This window comes from Ictidomys tridecemlineatus, chromosome X (assembly GCF_052094955.1).
Source record: "Ictidomys tridecemlineatus isolate mIctTri1 chromosome X, mIctTri1.hap1, whole genome shotgun sequence".
NCBI lineage: Eukaryota > Metazoa > Chordata > Mammalia > Rodentia > Sciuridae > Ictidomys > Ictidomys tridecemlineatus.
Window position 1 is genome coordinate 55,297,191 of NC_135493.1, and position 18,530 is coordinate 55,315,720.

Sequence of the window (18,530 nt, forward strand, 5' to 3'; positions counted from 1 at the left end):
GGAGAGACACTAACTATTAGACCATACCAAGTGAGTCTCAGTAGTTGTAGAAAACAAGTTTAGCTTTCTAGAGAAATATATATGCATTTAAATGTGATTCCATCAATGGAACAGATATTACTATTAGATATGAGCATATTCAAACCACAAACATTTGTTCCATGATTGACACCATCTAAAAATGGTATAGTAAATTAATTTTTATGTAAACTAATGCAGTTGTGTTTGGTATCTACAAACCCCTCAAATAGGACAAAACTACTATACCCTTCCATTTCTTCCAAGTTAGTAGTCCACAGATTATTTTCAGTGTAGGAACAAAGCAATCAAAATCAAACTGAGGACAACCTGTTTATTAGTGCCACAGCTGCACCACTTATTATAAGTCATGAAAATAGTGAAATTCAGAACATCCATTTTTATGTATGTGAACAAAAGCTCAAAACATTTCTGATTTTATATTGATTGGTTAATCTTTCCTGATTTCTGTTCATCAAGAACTGATTTGATACTTGGCTTTCCTAGACTATTACTACTACTTAATATATATTGAACTTGTCAAGCATTTATGAAAGTAAAAGTTGACCTAACCCTTTCACAATGAGCTGATTTATTTCTTATTTGTGCTTTGAAATAGACTGAAAAATGTGGAGAGGCATACTTCTAAAAATGTTCAATGAAACTTTTCCAAATTTAATGAGGTTCTGATTTGTTTAAAGATTTGTAGGTTTCAGAGTTCTCATTGCAATTTTTTTTCTGAACAGTTTTGCACATCCTTTTTATGGATTTAGACTGATGTTTTATAGCTTCCCAACATTCATAAACCATTTGTGATTCCTATGAGTTTGCAAAGACAATTCAATTCAATTCAATTCTCCAATTCAATTTCTGTGAAAATTTTTAAGAGTTTCTTGTTTTCAGTTATCTTTTAAGAATAGATTGCTTTAAACTTCACATAATTAATAAGGGAACACTGCATACTATTTGAATTTACCAATTCCAGAGTAATTTTATTCAGGTACTTTCCATTCAACTTCTGCTAAGCACTCTGTTATTTATATATAAAGCAAATATTATATGGTCACATCATACTAATCTCTTCTGCATAATACTATCTTCTTATAATGATGCAGACTAATTTATGGCTTGTTTAAATCAACTTTTTGGATCAACATAACTATAAGAATTGTAGAAAACTACTAGTCATCTCCCTCAGAGAATTATTAAAAAGTTGAAGTCATGAAATTTCATTGATATTTTAAAAATGAATTGATCTTTGTGAACATTTGTCATTTGAGTAACAAGGCAAAAACGATTCTAGTCATCTTTCTTTTTGTACACAAAGATATTTTAATTTCTTTTTCCCTTATACAGGATTCCAAAGGAAATTTTCCTCTGCTCCTAGGAGCTATGATTTCCAATGTGCTTTCTGCCCTTTACATGTAGAGGGTAACGTCCTTGGTCTTATGGGATCCTGACATTCTCTCAACTTGGAGTGCTGTTGGCTAGTACAGAGACACATTTTGCTTTACAAATCCCTGGAACTGGGCCAGACACAACTGGGTCCAAGAGTCAGCCTGGGAAATGCTGATTTTTATAAAGCCTGGATAAGATGTTTCAAACATAAGGTGCTATGGAGTTGAAGAAGCCAGCTGAGGAATATGGACTGAAGAAAAGTGTAGGCTCTGGTAGAAGACTGCCTGGGTTTGTAACTTAAATCATCTATTTATTATCTCATGAACATGGAAAAGTTGTTTTTTTTTCCTCTCAAAGACTGTTTCATTATGTGTAAAGGAGGGAGGTTATTAGTATCTACCTTTATAGGATTATGATAAAATTAAACAGATAATATATGGAAAGCAACAAGAATAGTCCATATGAAACAGTGAGAGCATAATAAGCCATAATTTTCACTACTATTACTAGTAATAGTAATAATAAGCATAAGTATATAAATTCATAAAATGTTTATTTTAACTTTGGTGGTGTATGACATTCCATATTGTGTTTCTTTAAAAACTAAATCATTCATAGATTGCATCAGTTTGGGTCCTAAAAGAAGCAAATGCCAAAATAGGATTAGAAAAATTTAGAGATTAAGTGAAAAAAACACCTGTGGAACATAATGGTACAGGGAACTAGAGTAGGCAGAGTGAGCCTGATACCTATGAAAGAAGATTGGTCAAAAAGAGACTCAGTATGTTGTATGGTTTTAAGAAAGCCTTGGCCAGATAAATAGAGAGTCTCTGAGCCATGTTTGCATACAAGAGGAAAATACTGTTGGTCAGGAAGGAATATGCACTTGTAACCCTTCTATCAACTGGGAGAACAATGAAGTACTTGTGGGCCACATATGGAGGTTGGCAGTTAATGGGAATTTCACAGCAGTTTCTTTAGGTATATTCAGTACTGCATCTTAGTGGTTGCCTCTCATACATTTGATATTTTAAAAGTGATTTTTTTTCAATTACAAAGGAGATCTTGTGTTGTAGTTATTGTTGTTTTCAGATGAATACACTACAGGATAAGTAGTATCTTTTTTAACTTAAGCATATACTTACTAATCACTAAGGTTAATGGTATAGTTTAACTAGTTTTTTAAAAAGTAAAGTTCTCCAAACAATATTTCTAGAGGTTTATCAATTTTATTGATCTAAAAGATCCAGTTTTTTAATTCATTGACTTCACTATCTAGAATTAGGAAACAGCTCATGGACTTCGATTCTGATGTTTATTCTTTCCTTTTACGTGTTTGCTTTTGGTTTTATTTACATTTGTTTTCATCACCATTTTTACTATTTCTACGTTTAACCTATTGGGAACTTCAGAATATCTACAACCACTAGATATTTCAAAGGAAAACTTAGCACTATCAACTACATATACTGTAATGAGGAATAAAATGCACACACAAAGCAGTGGTTAGAATGTGAAAAACATACGACCAGTCTGACACAGGATTTTTTTCCCTTCCTTCTTCTGGTCTTCTGTTCCATGTCCTGGAACCCACTGAATAAATGTAATGAGTTTTGCTCCTAGAGGTGGTCTAACAACTCCATTTTAGAAACTCAGTTCCAGGTGCTAGGGTTGTGGCTCAGTGGTAGAGCACTTGCCTCACATGAGGGAGGCCCTAGGTTCAATCCTCAGCACCACATAAAAATAAATAAATAAAATAATAATATTACATCTATGTACAACTAAAATAGTTAAAACAAAAAACAAAACAAAACAAAACATCCCTTACTTCCGGAAGACATTTGTTTTCAAAATATTATCTTTCAGGAATTTACAAGACTTGTTATTTCCTAGCTCTACTTTACCATAGTCAGTAACCTCTTTACATCTAGAATGTCCAGATGTAGCAGAAGTCTTCTTTCAAAGCAGCAGGGGGCGGGGCGGGGCGGGGCCGGGGGGTGGGGGTGGGGCGAGGGGACGGTACAGGGTTGAGAGCAGCTTCTCCGGGTGTATGCAGAGGCCTCTACAAACATCCAGGAAATCTTCTCAAAGGGAGGTGGGCACTTCCAACTGGCCCACAACGGAACGGGCTGCTCCTCTGCCCTTCCTCTCTTGGGCAGAAGGGAAGACCAACTGACCGTTGCCTGCCAACCTGTCCCCTCCTCGGCCGCTCACTGTTCCCAGGCGACAGTGAAGGTGTCCCTGTGGGCCACTACCATCCCCCAGCCCACAGTTAACTTCCCCCTGTTGGCCACTAACAATCCCCACTTGACAATTAAGGTTCCCCCTATTGCCAGTTAACAGTGCCTGTCGGCTGCTTACTGTCCCCTAGTCTACAGTTAACGTCCCCCTGTCAGTTGCTAATCGACCCAGGTTGACGTCCCCCTGTCCACCGCTAACAGTGCCCAGTAGACAGTTAAGGTAACCCTGTTGGCCCTTAACTGAAAGTCCCCTCCTCTGTCAGCTGCTAAAAGTTCCACCTCATCTCCGAGGCTTCTCTCACCTTCCAGGATGGTTGAGGCCATTTTCTGTCATTCTTGGGACGAGAAGGTGAGGGCTGCTTGAAGGAGCAGGGAGCCAGGTGGTCCCCCCAGGACCCTGATCTGTGCGCCTCCATGTCTAATGTGTGGTGTAACTCCCTGGCATTCACATGCCTTCCTCTAAGCCCCTATAGCGTTCTGGTGGCCCCCTGGGCAGGGCAGGGTTGGGCCAGGAGACCAGGCATCCTGCTGTGTCCTCTTGCCTCCAACAGGCCACTGCCGCCATCAAGACATCCAGGTGGTGGGAGAGGCTCGCTGGTGCTTCACAGCCTGGGCCTGGTCAGTGTGCAGCTTCAGCAGGAGATCCAGGCATCCGCAGGGCAGAGAACATGAGCTGTCCCAGTGGCCCTCAGCTCACGCACCTGTCTGAGGTCTGAGGGACGCAGAGGTTCCTAAGGAGGTGGAATAGACCGTGGTCCCTTTCTCACCACACTGCCTGCCCAAATTCCATAACTCTGCTATGCTTAATTTTTAGTCTCTTTTTTCTCTGCAAATTTAATTTTGGGTAGTTTTAATTGCATGTGATCAAGGTCACCAAATTTTCTTCTGTAATGCCTGATCTGCTAGTCATCCCATCTGGGGTATTTTTGTATTACATATTAAGTTTTTATCTATAGAATTTGATTTGATTTTTAAAATGTCCTTTTTTTGTTTCTATATCCATGTTAATATCTAACATTTGTGTTGATTTTACCTAAGTTTCAATTTATTGCTTTTTATCATTTTGGATTGTATTTTGCTGCTTCATCTTATGTCTGACAATTTTTCACTGGGTATAGAATTCATGAATTTTATCTTGTTGGGTACTGGATACCTTTTTTTTTTCCTTTTCCTATAAATATTTTTGAACTATGTTCTGGCATGCAGTTCTTAGAATAGTTTGGTCCTTTGTAGTCTTACTTTTAAGATTTGTTAGGCAGGACCAAAGCCATGCTTAGTCTAAGGCTTATTATTTCCCACTACTGAGACAATACAGTTGAGTACTCTATCCATGAAATATGAGGTTTGCCAGTCTTGCCTGTGGGAACAGGCCTCATTCCCAACCCTGTGAAAGTGCTGGATGTTATTCCCTCTAATCTTTACAAGTAGTATTTTTCTTGGCTTTGAATTGGTTCATGAAATGCATGCACTGATGAGTAGTCTGCTGAATAACCCAAGGGAACCAACTGCGGATTTCTGGTGTTCTCTCTCTGTGCAGATCCCTCCTCTCCAGTACTGGTCCTACATACTCAAATTGCTATGGTCTCTCTATTTCTCACTTCTGTTAGAAAGGATTTACATGGTTTTTTTTTTTTTTTTTTTGCCATGGCCTGCAAACTCCATCAAGTCAGCAAGCTGGAGCCATCCTAGGGATTACTTTGCCTGTTTCCCATCTCTCAGGGATCAATCTTATTTGTTTCTGGGTATCAAGTATCTTAGAAACTGTTTTTTTCATATATATTTTGCTGGATATCTAATTATTTCAGGTAGGAAGGTAAATCTAGCCTCTATTACTTCATCCTCATCAGAAATTAAAATTCTGGTTTACACTTTAAATACAGTACAAATGTATATTACTGATTTAGTAAAAAAGAGGCCAATATTTTTCTGACATCCAAACCTAAATTATTATACTTCTCACTTTGTGCCATACATAGTATTTTAGTAATACAAATTAAGATAGTTTTAATGGGGACAAAAGCTATTGCTAACAACCTAAACCTGGAAAATTTTAAATTTGTTCCAGATACATTGGGAAATGATTATAAATTTCATGGCAATGCAGCAGTTGGCTATACACAGAAAATAAATTCAAGTTAACATTTCCTAAAGGCCTTAATATTCATAAATGCAAGCTAAGTTTTTCCAAGGACCACCACAGAAATAAAAACATACCAACTAACTATACTAAGATCTATAGAACTGTGATTTCATTTCAAACTACAGTAGTGATTAACTTGACATTTTCCAGTATTTTCTATTTGAGAATTTTTAACAAAGCAGCTAAGGATTATGATTAAGAATAATACTCCACAGTGTTATAAATGAATCACAAGAATTTTACTGTTCTGAAGTTTCAATTGTTAATTTGAATTTTTAATGAAATTTGACATCTTATAAGTTTACATCTTTGGTTTCTTCTTAGTATTCTGAGTACTTAAGTCTAATAATTTACACCATGTATGTATTATACACACACATTTACAAAATAAACATTTTTTTGCCAAGGCTGTTATAGTTATAAAGCTAGGACTTGCCCATGATTGCAATGTTGAAAAGTTTTACTTTTGACTTTAGGCAGAGGATAATTCTCATTCACGTAAAAGCCTATGTGATCTGACTACTGAATTAAAGGATAGCCAAAGGAGTTTGTGTTTGATATTGACTTTTCACAAAATCTGCATTTTTCTGATGAAGAGAATGTATTGAGATCCTTGAGCTTCTCTACATGAGAGGAATGGTTATTTATTCATTGTGTACAAGGGAAAAATTTCAATACTCTATACAGTGCTACTTGTCTCTAGATCACAGTGCCAAGGAATAACTACTATCCGTAGAATTTTTACCACTTTAATGAAGGATGAACAGCACAATATTCTGAGTGTCATTACTATTATAAAAGTTCTGTCTTCAAGGCCAAATCCATGGTGTAAATGTAGAAAGTAAATTTCTTTAAAAATATCAATTTGACTCATTTTCAGTGAATTGATGATCTGTTTTGTCACCATATAGGCACTAGCTCATTCATTTTATTTTTATTTTTTAGAAGAAATAAAACCAAAAGCTTCAATGACTTTTCTTGAATTCTAATCACAAGCAACATTCTGAATAAGATATAGGCTGCCATCTTAGGCATGGTGACATGCTGCAGTCTGTCTGGGCACAAAAATCACAAGCCACTCACAGCCTTGTAGATTCAAACAGCAATTCTTTATTCTCGAACTCACCGGCACTCTACACACACGTTCTGGGGAAAAATCCACACACTCCACCAGGCTCTGCATCCCAAATACCCTCTGAATCCCGCAAGAACTCAACGGGAACTCAAGGAGCAGGCGCCTGGAGGCAGCAGGATAGGCCCTATTCCCAGCAGGATACACCTTAAACCTGGAACCGCCCTAAACCCTGACTGATCTGCCCTAAACCTGGATCCTCCCTGGTCTTTGAGCAAGGTCACCTTTCATGCAATGTCACTGCAAATGACCTGGGTCATGCCATGCGTCATTCTTAGCTATGGCTCTCAGCAGTGACACAGTCAATCATTCACCTTATCTTGACTTAAGTTTTCCTCACATCTTAAGCCTTATTTGAGTAATTCCTTCTCAATAAATGATTTCTACCATAGAAGGTAAGATTTTGTTTAAAGCAGAATGGTACAACAACTAAAAACAAACAGAATATTTGCTTTCAAGAACTTGAGGAAATGCATCAGTGAAGCATTTTATATAAATTAATTTCTCAAATCATCTTCAATAGGCAACCACTTCTAGATTGGCAATTAGCATGGTTGTTTGAATAAAATGATGACAGATCAATTTTGCTAATTTTTGCAAAAGTAGGTTCTGGTTGTCTTACGTTCTGTACATTTTCATCAGGTAAGAATGTAATGCTTTAGGGTTGCAAGCTAATTTAAAGTATTTCCAAGGAAATAACATGAAGTTCAGATACTCAAATTCAGTAGAAACTTTCATGATTATTTTAATGTATTTTTGGAATGAAATTGACCAAGTTATGCTATGTACATATCTGAATATATCACAGTGCATTCCACCTTTAATGTCTATCTAAAAAGCATCAATTAGGACTGCAAATTGGTACAACTACTCTGGAAAACAGTATGGAGATTTCTCCAAGAACTAGGAATGGAACCACCATTTGATCCAGCTATCCCACTCCTAGGTTTATACACAAAGGACCTAAAATCAGCATACTACAGTGATGCAGCCACATTAATGTTTATAGCAGCACAATTCACAGTAGCTAAGCTATGGAACCAACTTAGATGCTCAACAATCAATGAATGGATAAAAAAAAATTGGTTTACATACACAATAGAATATTACTCACCCATAAAGAAGAATGGTTTTATGACATTTACCAGTAAATGGATGGATCTGGAGTCTATCATGCTAAATGAAATAAGCCAATCCAAAAAAACAAACAAACAAACAAAAAAGCTGAATACTCTCTCTGATATGTGGATACTAACACACAACAAAGGTAGGGGAAGAGAAGGAAAAGCAGTTCAGTGAATCAGACCAAGTGAAATTAAAGAAAGGGAGAAGGGATAGGATTAGAAAAGACAGTAGAAGAAATTGCACATAACTTTCCTATGTAAATAAGACTTAGATCCTAATTAGCATAGGATAAAGTCTATGTTTATATAAATATACCAAAATGGATTTTACTGTCATGGATAAATAAAAACAACAAATAAAATTAAAAAAAAATTAAAATCATCAATTAAAAAAAACAATAAATAAATAGAAGGAAGACTAGAAGAGCAGAGGAAGGGGGCAGAGGAAGGAAGCGGAAAAGGGAAAGGGGAAGTATTGGGGAACAAAAGAAAACAAATTACATTTTATGCATATATCATGTCAAAATGAACCCCACTATTATGCATGACATACTAATAAAAACACATACAAATCTAAAACAGTATCTATCTCAAATCCCAGATCATAGAAAGTATCATCCCCCACTCTCCAAGTTCTAGTTCTGACCTATTTTTCTACTACTATCTCCTAGCTTTTGGCAACTTAATTGGTCAGATCCACTCTGACACTTTTTTTTGTGTGTGTGTCACTAGCATTTCTCTCACAATTTTTTCACTCATACATATCCTGTGACCTTTGAGGTTCAACTCAAGGTTCCTTTTCTCTCTAAACATTCCTATTTTTTAAATATTCCCTTTGGTATTCTTGATATAATTTGGGGATTTGAAAATCAACCTCCACAGGGAGTTGGTTAGAATCACAGAATCCTAAGATCTGCCCAGGTCTACACATCAGAACCTGCATTTTCACAAAATTCCCAAGTTTTGCATGTGAATTAACATTTAAGAGCCATTCTTTAGCACAAAGTGATCTCTTATTTATTTCAGATTTCCACAGTAGTTATTATCTATGCAGACAATGCCCAACTAACAGTGCCTGATCTTACAATTTTTTGATTATGTGATCATGTAAAAGCAGTATAATTTAGTAGAAACCTTTAGTAGAGTCACATTCAAATTTTGAGTTTTGATCCTTTCCTGGGTTACTGATCTACAGTATTATATTCTTGTGATGCTGGACAATAAGCCACAGCTTCCAGTGAACCACTTAATCATGAGGATAAATAGCAACTACTCTGCAGTGTACTTTAGTGAGCACTAATGCTCCATAGATTAAATGTATTAAATGCATTTTCAACTGACCATATTTTCAGTTATGACAGGGCTGCATTCTGATAAACATGATTCTGTTGTAAGTTGGGAAACATCTGTGTAAGTACTTGACATCACCACAACATTAAACTACTTAGTTTTTCATGGGCATATCTTGTCTCTTTACATAGAATAAAAGTTTCTTGAAGGCAATCACCAGGCTTTATCATTTTTTTGTGGTGGTGGAGTATCAGGGATTGAACTCAGGCAATTGACCCAGCCCTATTGTGTATTTTATTTGGAGACAGGATCGCACTGAGTTGCTTAACCTCAATTTTGCTGAGGCTGGCTTTGAACTCAAGATCCTCCTGCCTCAGCTTCCAGAGCCACTGGAATTAAGGTGTGTACCAACTTGTCCAGCTGGCTTTATCATTTTAACAATCTGAATGGTAGCTAATTCTTTGTTTCACATGGTGTGTTTTTAATTCAGTGTTTCAACTTGAACTGACTTCTACCACATGGTGTGTTTTCTCTTCAGATAGAAAGAATGCAAATGTAACTACCTAGTTTAGTACTTGGTACATAGTGAGTAGTCAAATAGTTGCTGAATGTATAAATTATGGAAATTAATATTTGAAAAGTTGAACCTAGTCTTCAATTTTGATCCAGTGGTGCCTCCTTCCAGTCATGTTCTTGGGAGAATAGTCCATAATGAGAACATGAACATACTTGTCAGTCTATAGGGCTTCCGGGGACATTTACTAGAATTAAAATTGGATTATTAAAACATTGCTAATCATGTTCCTATAATAGATTTTGAAACTTTAGGGTCTTTGAGCTTAACTGTAATCTTTTGCCTTTCTCTGTAAATCAGTATACTGAGATTTGTTTAACTGTCAACTCAATGTCTCACTAGTATGGTGGTTAAGAACAGGGGCTTTGGCATCAGACTTCCAAGGTTTCTCATCTGAACCCACCAGTTTTTACTTATGTGACCTTAGGTAAATTACTTTACCCCTTTGCATCTCTGATTCTATGTCTAAATGGTGGAAATAATAGAAGTGACATTCTTTACTTTATAGGACTAATGTGAAGATTAAGTTAGCTTATAGATGTAAAGTAGTTTTCAGAGTGTCTGGAATATATTAAGTCCTAAAGGAATGGTAGCCACTGATATTAAAACAAACAAACAAACAAACAAACAAATAAACAAAACAAACAAACAAATTTAAAAAAAAATCTATGTAGCCAGGAAATCTGTGCTTCTGAAATGCCATTTTAGAATTCTTATTGCTTTTATGCAGTTAGAGTGGGGGCATTTTAGGTAGATTTGTATTCTGTTCTGTTCCTTTTTGGACTCAGTATTTACATTTGCTTGTGGAAATGGCTTCCAGCACTGTATAAGTGTGATACCTGCTGTAAGTATATGTGTTTCTATTCATGTTTCTATTGTCCAGTCCCTAGGTACAGGTGCAATATTAAAAAAAAACTGAGTGTTGACTCATCCCAGAGAAGACAGAAGACTCTCTGCAGGTTCAGGTACAACTGACTCAGTCAATTTAAATGAACTTCCAATAAAGGGTTGAGTAAGCAGATGGGAATTGGGTAATGTTCAGAATGCTTAAGACCATGATCTTCGTCACAACACTAAATAAAACAAATGCCAAAGCTGACATTCTTTTTAAATGATGTGTTACTTAGATAATGTTATCCTAGTAAATAATATGGATTTGAAATTGGACATAATATAGATGATGCATTCCTGGGCAGTGAACATATGCATTACAGTTTTTCTAAAATCTTATTAGAGGTTTACAAAAAAAAACACATTGTTTTTTCATCCACAATAGAGCAGTTTTTAGAATGCTATTGATTATGTAACAATTTTGCTGTCAAAAAATATAAAATGGTCACATATTCAGTTAATCAAACAGTACAATTGATTCCTTATCACACTTTATTCAAAACTGAAAACACTGGGGCTTCTTACCCTTAAGTAGCAGCCTTGGGGTTTTGCAAGCTTAGGGTGAGTTTAATTAAAGTCAAGGGAGAAAACCAATTAAACGCTGAGAAGTGCTGGCATCCCTCTTGCACTCTAAAGACAAAAATACCATTTAGAATAAGATGATGCTGTAATCTCAGTATAAATGCCATTGTCTACTTCAGCAGTTCTGGTGGCCCAGGTGTTCTGAGCACTTTGAAGAGCAACTAGCTTATGAGATTTCAATTCATAACTACATTGAATAATTTCCATCTGCTTTAAATCTCCTCTGATAAGAAGTGCTTAGAAAGGAGATTGCATAAAAATAACAAGTGACCGTACTTTAAGTCCTAGAATACACCTATATTAAAGAGTGTGTCTCCAAAGAGCAGATTTATTAGTGCACATTAATTATACAGAATAATTCCAAAGAGCATTTACATTCAAATCCTACTTAAGTGGGTTTGGAAAGCATGGGGTTAAAATTTTCCACCACTGCTGTATACAAAAGTGATGTAAGTTATGGATAAAGGGATATGGCTTCACGAAATGAAGAAGTTCATGTCATATTTATATTTTAGTGACTTTTGATGCAGTGTCATTATAGTTCCTCATCATTGTTGTGCAGTACCACCCACTGGGAAAATGGTAGAGCACAACAATGTGCTGCTATATAGCTTGTCAATCAATCACAAAACCATAGAAAGAAGTGACTACAAGCATTATTTCAACTGTAGTCCAGGGAAGCTGTTAGAGAAGGGAGGGACAAAACAGTAGATGGCATACAAATTTCTGAAGCTGATTAAATGTGATTTGCTAGTATTTATTTTCTCATCTTAGCATCTGAGTTTCTTGCAAGCATTAAATCCAATGTAAAAGAAGAATATGGAGAACACATTACAAAAATCAGGACTGCTGATCTAATTGATGACAACAAATCAGTTATCTGGATAATGTAGTGTGACATTGTGGAACCCTTTGTTTTTGGTGTGCTGCCCTATGAAGTCTTTGATCTCCTCAGGTCAGTTTATTTCACCTGTTAAAGGTCTTTTGGATGTTCCTTTAGCAATACATAGTAGACTGTTATATAAAGTGCTTAGGTAAAACACATACACATTCCTTGAGCACCATTATTTTAATAGCCTTTTTAACTCTTAGGTTAATATGTGTTAAACCTCAGCAATGGGGAAAATGTTCTATGGTTACCGTTTATTACAACTAGAAGTTACCCCATGTTTGGAAAATGCTAGCAAACCTTGGTCATAATTTTAATCAATGCTATATAATATTATGGTGTTACCTGAAATAATTTTGCTAGTGACTGAATATCACAGCTCAAGTTGACTTGCAAAGTTAGTTGATAGCATATTTACAGTTTTTCAAAACAAAGTCATAATTATTAATAATTTGTAAGTTATGCAAGGTAGTATAGATGAAAATACAGTACAGGTGGTTTAGGACCACTAGACTACTGTCTGTCCCTAAACTGATTTATAGATCATACAGGCTCTTCAAATCTCTGGGTCTCAGTTTTCTATCTGTGTAAATTAGAATGACAAAATATAAATTCAATTTCAGTCCTAAGTATTCAGAAATTCTAATTTATACTTATACTTTTTATTTGTGTTTTAGTTGTAGACGGACACAACGACTTTGTTTTGTTTATTTACTTTTATGTGGTGTTGAGGATGAACCCAGTGCCTCATACATGCTAAGCAAACTCTCTACCAACTGAGGTACTGTCAGTCTAAGCCCCAGAAATTCTCTTAATCATGTCCAGTTATATAATGAAGCTGCAACTGAGATTTTAACAAAATGCCTGAAAAGTGACCACCAAATATCCATAGAGGAGCCAGGAATAGAACAGTTCTCTTTATATGGCAGTGGGAAAAATAATTTGCAAGCTTGTCATTATCTCATTATTTGTTTGTAAACATGATGCATCTTGATAGTTAGCCCAATGACTCAGAAGGCACCTCCTGTCTGGCTTTCTACAAGTGACTACCACCCACATCCAATGTGTCATGAATTCCCAGTGATCCTCCAGTTCCCCTGACTATTTTGCTGTTGGCTTTCCCACCCACATGCCTCAGAGACTGAAAACTGAGCTAAATTCTTAATTACTATCAACAAAATATATATGAATATGAATAAGCTTGCTTTAGACTACTGATTCTAAACCCAAGTAATCTGGATTCAGATTGAAGGAAACTGAGAATATCAGTTGGAAGGAGCCAACAGAATCACTCAGTACCTCCTTATGTACTACACAGGAATAGTGACTATGATAAACTGACGCTGACCTAGGCCTGGTGAGTTGTAGATCTTAGAACATTACTGATATATGATGTTAGTATACAGCTTCTATGCATATCAATACAATTAAGAAGAAATTCAGAACGCCAACACTACACTGCCTTCTGACAATTCATAAAAAAATATCACATCATAAATCACTGAAATTCAGGGCTTAACATAATACAAAACCTGTATCACCAGAATGCATCTGATTTTAATAATTTTCTTACAGAAAGAAAGGCAAGCATAAAAACAAACATAATAAAATGATCAGAACAGAGATTGACAGCATGAAAGCATGGGATGGAAGAAAATGCAAACTTTTTTGTATACCAATGTATAAAAGCTGTTTTTCCATTGCAAGACTTATAATTTAGGATACCTACTCCATGCTTGGCTTTATCATAGGCTCCATATATGACCTCAGTATGTCATTTGGCTTTTTAAATGTTGGCTTTACAGACTTGTTGGCTTAGCTGTTGTGAAGAAATCACTGTGTATCATTGTTTAAAATTCACTGTGTGTCATTGAGTTCCTTCTTTTTTAATACCTTTATTTTATCTATTTATTTTTATGTGGTGCTGAGGATGGAACCTAGTGCCTCACACATGTGAGACCAGTGCTCAACCACTGAGCTACAACCCCGGCCCTGTCATTGAGTTCTTTTTTAAACTTTTAGAAAAGTTCAAAAGTAGGAAAGGAAGTTAGCACTTATAAAAAGCATCTGGAAAGTCAGATTTAAAAGACAATGATCAAAACTTGCTAGATAACTGAATGAATGAGCTTTATTATTTGATGCAAGCTAAGTATTCATAAGCAAGTAAAACTGACTCAACAAAGCACATGGATTAAATTGCCCTTCTCCAAGAGTCAAATGTAACCATCCATGGAGGTTACTTCATACCTAGAGTCATAGAATGTGCTTTCAAAGATTTTCTTTTGTTCTTACTGTAAGGGAGCAAACAAAAGTTTTGATTTATTCTTATTAAGGCAGAAAAAGGAAAGAGGTATTGGAAGAACAACAACAAGAAAAACAACAACAACCGCAAACATTTTGGCACAGAAAGCCAGTTTCTTTTTCAAAAAAAAAAAAAAAAGGAGATAAAAGATAAGGGTGGGAGAGGTATAGTAGAACTATAGCTAATATGGTGCTCCAAAACTCATTAGGTATGTAAATGAACTCAATTACTGTATTCTGTGTGAAAAACTGCAAAAGAAATATAAATGTTTAATGCTTCTCAAACTTTAAAGCAGTTGGGAGTAGGCAAAGAAGAACAAAGATTAAACAAACCCAAAACCAGAAAAATCAATGCTTGAAATTATCATATATAAGAGAAAGTTGAATTTTGGTTTAAAATACAAACATTCTGAACTTTCATCCCAATTCTTATGAAAGACAAAAAAAAATTGGAAATAAATTTTACCACTGCTAGAAAACAAATTAATTAATTGTAAGTGTAGATACAGAAACTGGCACCAAATCTTCTTTGGAGTCAACACTTATTCATTTAATAAATGTTTTGGGGACGAATATTATATGATATACTTTATGCTAGGCACTTCGGATGTGTCAGACAATAGCACCTGCAATAGAGGAAATGATAATGGGCAATAAGTAATATTTAAATTATACATTATGTTAGAAGGTGATAATGAAACTTGCAAAAAAAGAAACAGAATACATTAAGATAATAAGGAGTATGGATATTAGAACTGTAAATAAGGTTATATGTTAGTCAGCTTTCTATTACTATAACAAAAATCTGAGATAATCAACCTATAAAGAGAAAAGTTTTATTTTGGTTTGCAGTTTTAGAGGTTGCTCTCCATGAATGATTGGCCTTGTTGCTTTGGACCTGTGGTAAGGCAGCATGTCATGACTAGGAGTCTGGTGGAGCACATATATTCACCTCATGACCAGGATTTGAAAGAAAAAAAGAGAAAGGGATGGACATACCCCCAATGACTAGAAGACATCTCACTAGGCCTCACTTTTTAAAGTTTCCACCAGCTCTCAATAGTGCCATACTGAGTGAACTTTTAACCCTTAGCCTTTGGGTAAAGTCTCAGATCCAAACCATGGCAGGAGATTTGTGTAGGCTTGATCAAAAAATAATATTTGATCAAACACTTGAGTAAAATGATGTAGCAAGCTTATGACTGTCTAAGGGTGAGCATTATATTGTCAAGGCCCTCATGTAACACCATACCTGGTAGATTTGATGAGCAACAGGAGATCCGTGTAGCTGTAGCAGAGTGACTGAGGGAAAGAGTGGTAGGAGATGAGTTAAAAAGGTAAAGGAGGGAAGAGTTTGTACAGGACCTTGTAGAGGACTATAAGTGGTTTGCATTTTACACTCAGCAAAACGGAGAGCCATTAAAAGGTTTTTGGCAGACAAGTGACATAGTATGACATAATATGATTTTTAAAGGTCATATTTAGTCTAAAAATAGACTATAGTAGAAAAAGGAATAGAAAGAGATTAGGATAATATTTCAATTTTTCAAGTGAGAGGTGACAATGGCTTGAACCAGGGAAGCAGTAGTAGAGAGAGTACAAAGTGTTCAGAATTCAGATATGTCATGAAAAGAGACACAGATGAAAGAATGGATACAGGTTATAAGAGAAAAAGAGAAATCAAGGATGGCTTCGTGATTTGGTGCCTTGCAAGAAGAATGGGGTTTTTGTTTTCTAAGAGAAGACTATGGGGGAAACAAGTTTGCAGAACAAAGTAAAGAACTTCATTTTAGACATGTAAGGTTTTGAAATGCCTATTAGATATCAAGTGGAGGTATTGGAAGGAAGCTACATAAAAAGCAGTACAGAAATCCATAGGAACTACTAATAGAAATCCAACTTTGTAATTTAATGGCATAGAGATGATTTTTACATCCATGAGACTGGAGGACATCACCTAAAGAATGAGCAGAGGTAAGGAGAGAAAAAACTGCAATACCAAGCCCTGGAATACTCCAACATTACTAGGTTGGAGACAAGAGGGGTAAACAACAGATGCTGAGAAGAAGTATAAAGTGAGGTAAGAGGAAAATGAGAAAAGTGTGGTATTGTAAAATCCAAGTGAACAAAACCTTTTAAGTGGGTCAGCTGATGCTGGTTAGGGGTTTCTAAGGCTTAGCACTCTTGATATATTGGCCTACAATACTCTTTGTTTGGTGATAGATGCAGTCCTGTGCTTTCTCCACATCCCTGGATTATACTTCTTAGATACCAGTAAGATTTTGCCCTTCCCCCCCACAAAGTTGTGGCAATCAAAATGTTTCCAGACATTGCTAATGTTCACCTAGTAGCATAAAATCACCCCAGTTTGATCTAATATGTTGGATAAAGTAAACTGAAGACTGACTAGTAATTGTCAACTGTAATTAGTGATGATATTGAGAAGAGCAATTTCAGCACAAACACAGGCAAGGAAAGCTGAAGTAATGTGTTTTTAAGGCAATGGAAGAAGAGGAATTGGATATAGCAATGTATAAACAAATGTTTAAATTTTATGGAAAGGAATAGGAAATGGGCATAATTAATGGGAGAGATGAGGACTAAAGTGTTCATGTTTTTTTAATATAGGAGAAATAATAGTATGCTTCTATGCTGATGGAATGATCTGAGAAAGGAAACAATAATGTAGAAGAAAATTGTTGAAAGGACGCCCTTGAGTAATAGAGAGAGCATGGGATCTGGCACACAAGAGAATGGATGGACTTTAGATGCAGCATGGGTATTTCATCTGTGATAGCAGAGAATATGGTTGCAGATACGAGTAAAAGAATAGATATGGTTTGGGTGGGACCTGTGGAAATTCTTTTCTGATTGTTTCACTTCTTAATGATGAAGAAACAAAGTTATTAGTTCTTATGAGGATGAGTATTGAAGTGTTGGAAGCTTAAGAATAAAAAAATAGGAGATATTTTCTAAGAGAATAGACAAATAAGTCAAGAAGTTTATTATGATTACCAGGCATCACTAAATGTGCACTTGGGATTCACGCTCATGAATTTAAATTGAGCTAGTTGGTGTGATTGAATATGTTTCTTTATCCAAAATCAGCTATAAAGGTACAGACACAAAATAGACAATGTGTTGGTGTGTTAGTCAGCTCAATCCATGGCAACAAAATACTGTAGACTGCTTGGCTGAAACAGGAGCAATTTATTTCCTCACAATTCTGGATGCTGGTGGGCCCAGATAAAAATCTAGCAGGATATGATTTCTGGTTTCTGGTGTACTCCTGACTTGTAGATGACCACTTTTTCCTCACATAGCCTTTCCTCTGAGTGAGATATTTCTCCACTTTTTATAAAGCCCCAGGCCTAATGGAGTATGACATAGTTTAACCTTAAGTACTTCTCCAAGTATAGCCACCCTGGGCTTAGGGATTCAATATATGAATTTGAGGTGGCACACTGTTCAGATATTAACAGTTGGATACAGGTAGAGTTGTATTTTTGCCAAAAGAGTATAAGGATATTAGAGGGGGGCAGGGAATGTTACTGTATACTATATATGAGTCAATGATTATATTGATTTATCAAGGATTTAAAATTGGTTAGTGGATAGATACATTGATAAAAAGGGGTACAAAACAGATAGAAGGGTCAGTGTTTTGGAAACATCAGTTCAAATATTATTGAAGTTAAGGTATTTTATAGGGTAAGATTAAAATCCAGGAAGCATTGGTTAGCAAACAGAATATTGAAACTGAGATTCTAGGGACCTGTTTCTTTTTTAATATATATTTTTAGTTGTTATTAGACCTTTATTTAATGTGGTTAAATAAAGTTTTAGTTAATCTTTCCGTGCCTACTCCTTATATGTGGTGCTGAGAATTGAACCCAGTGGCCCACACATGCTAGGCAAGTGCTCTACCACTGAGCTACAACCGCAGCCCAG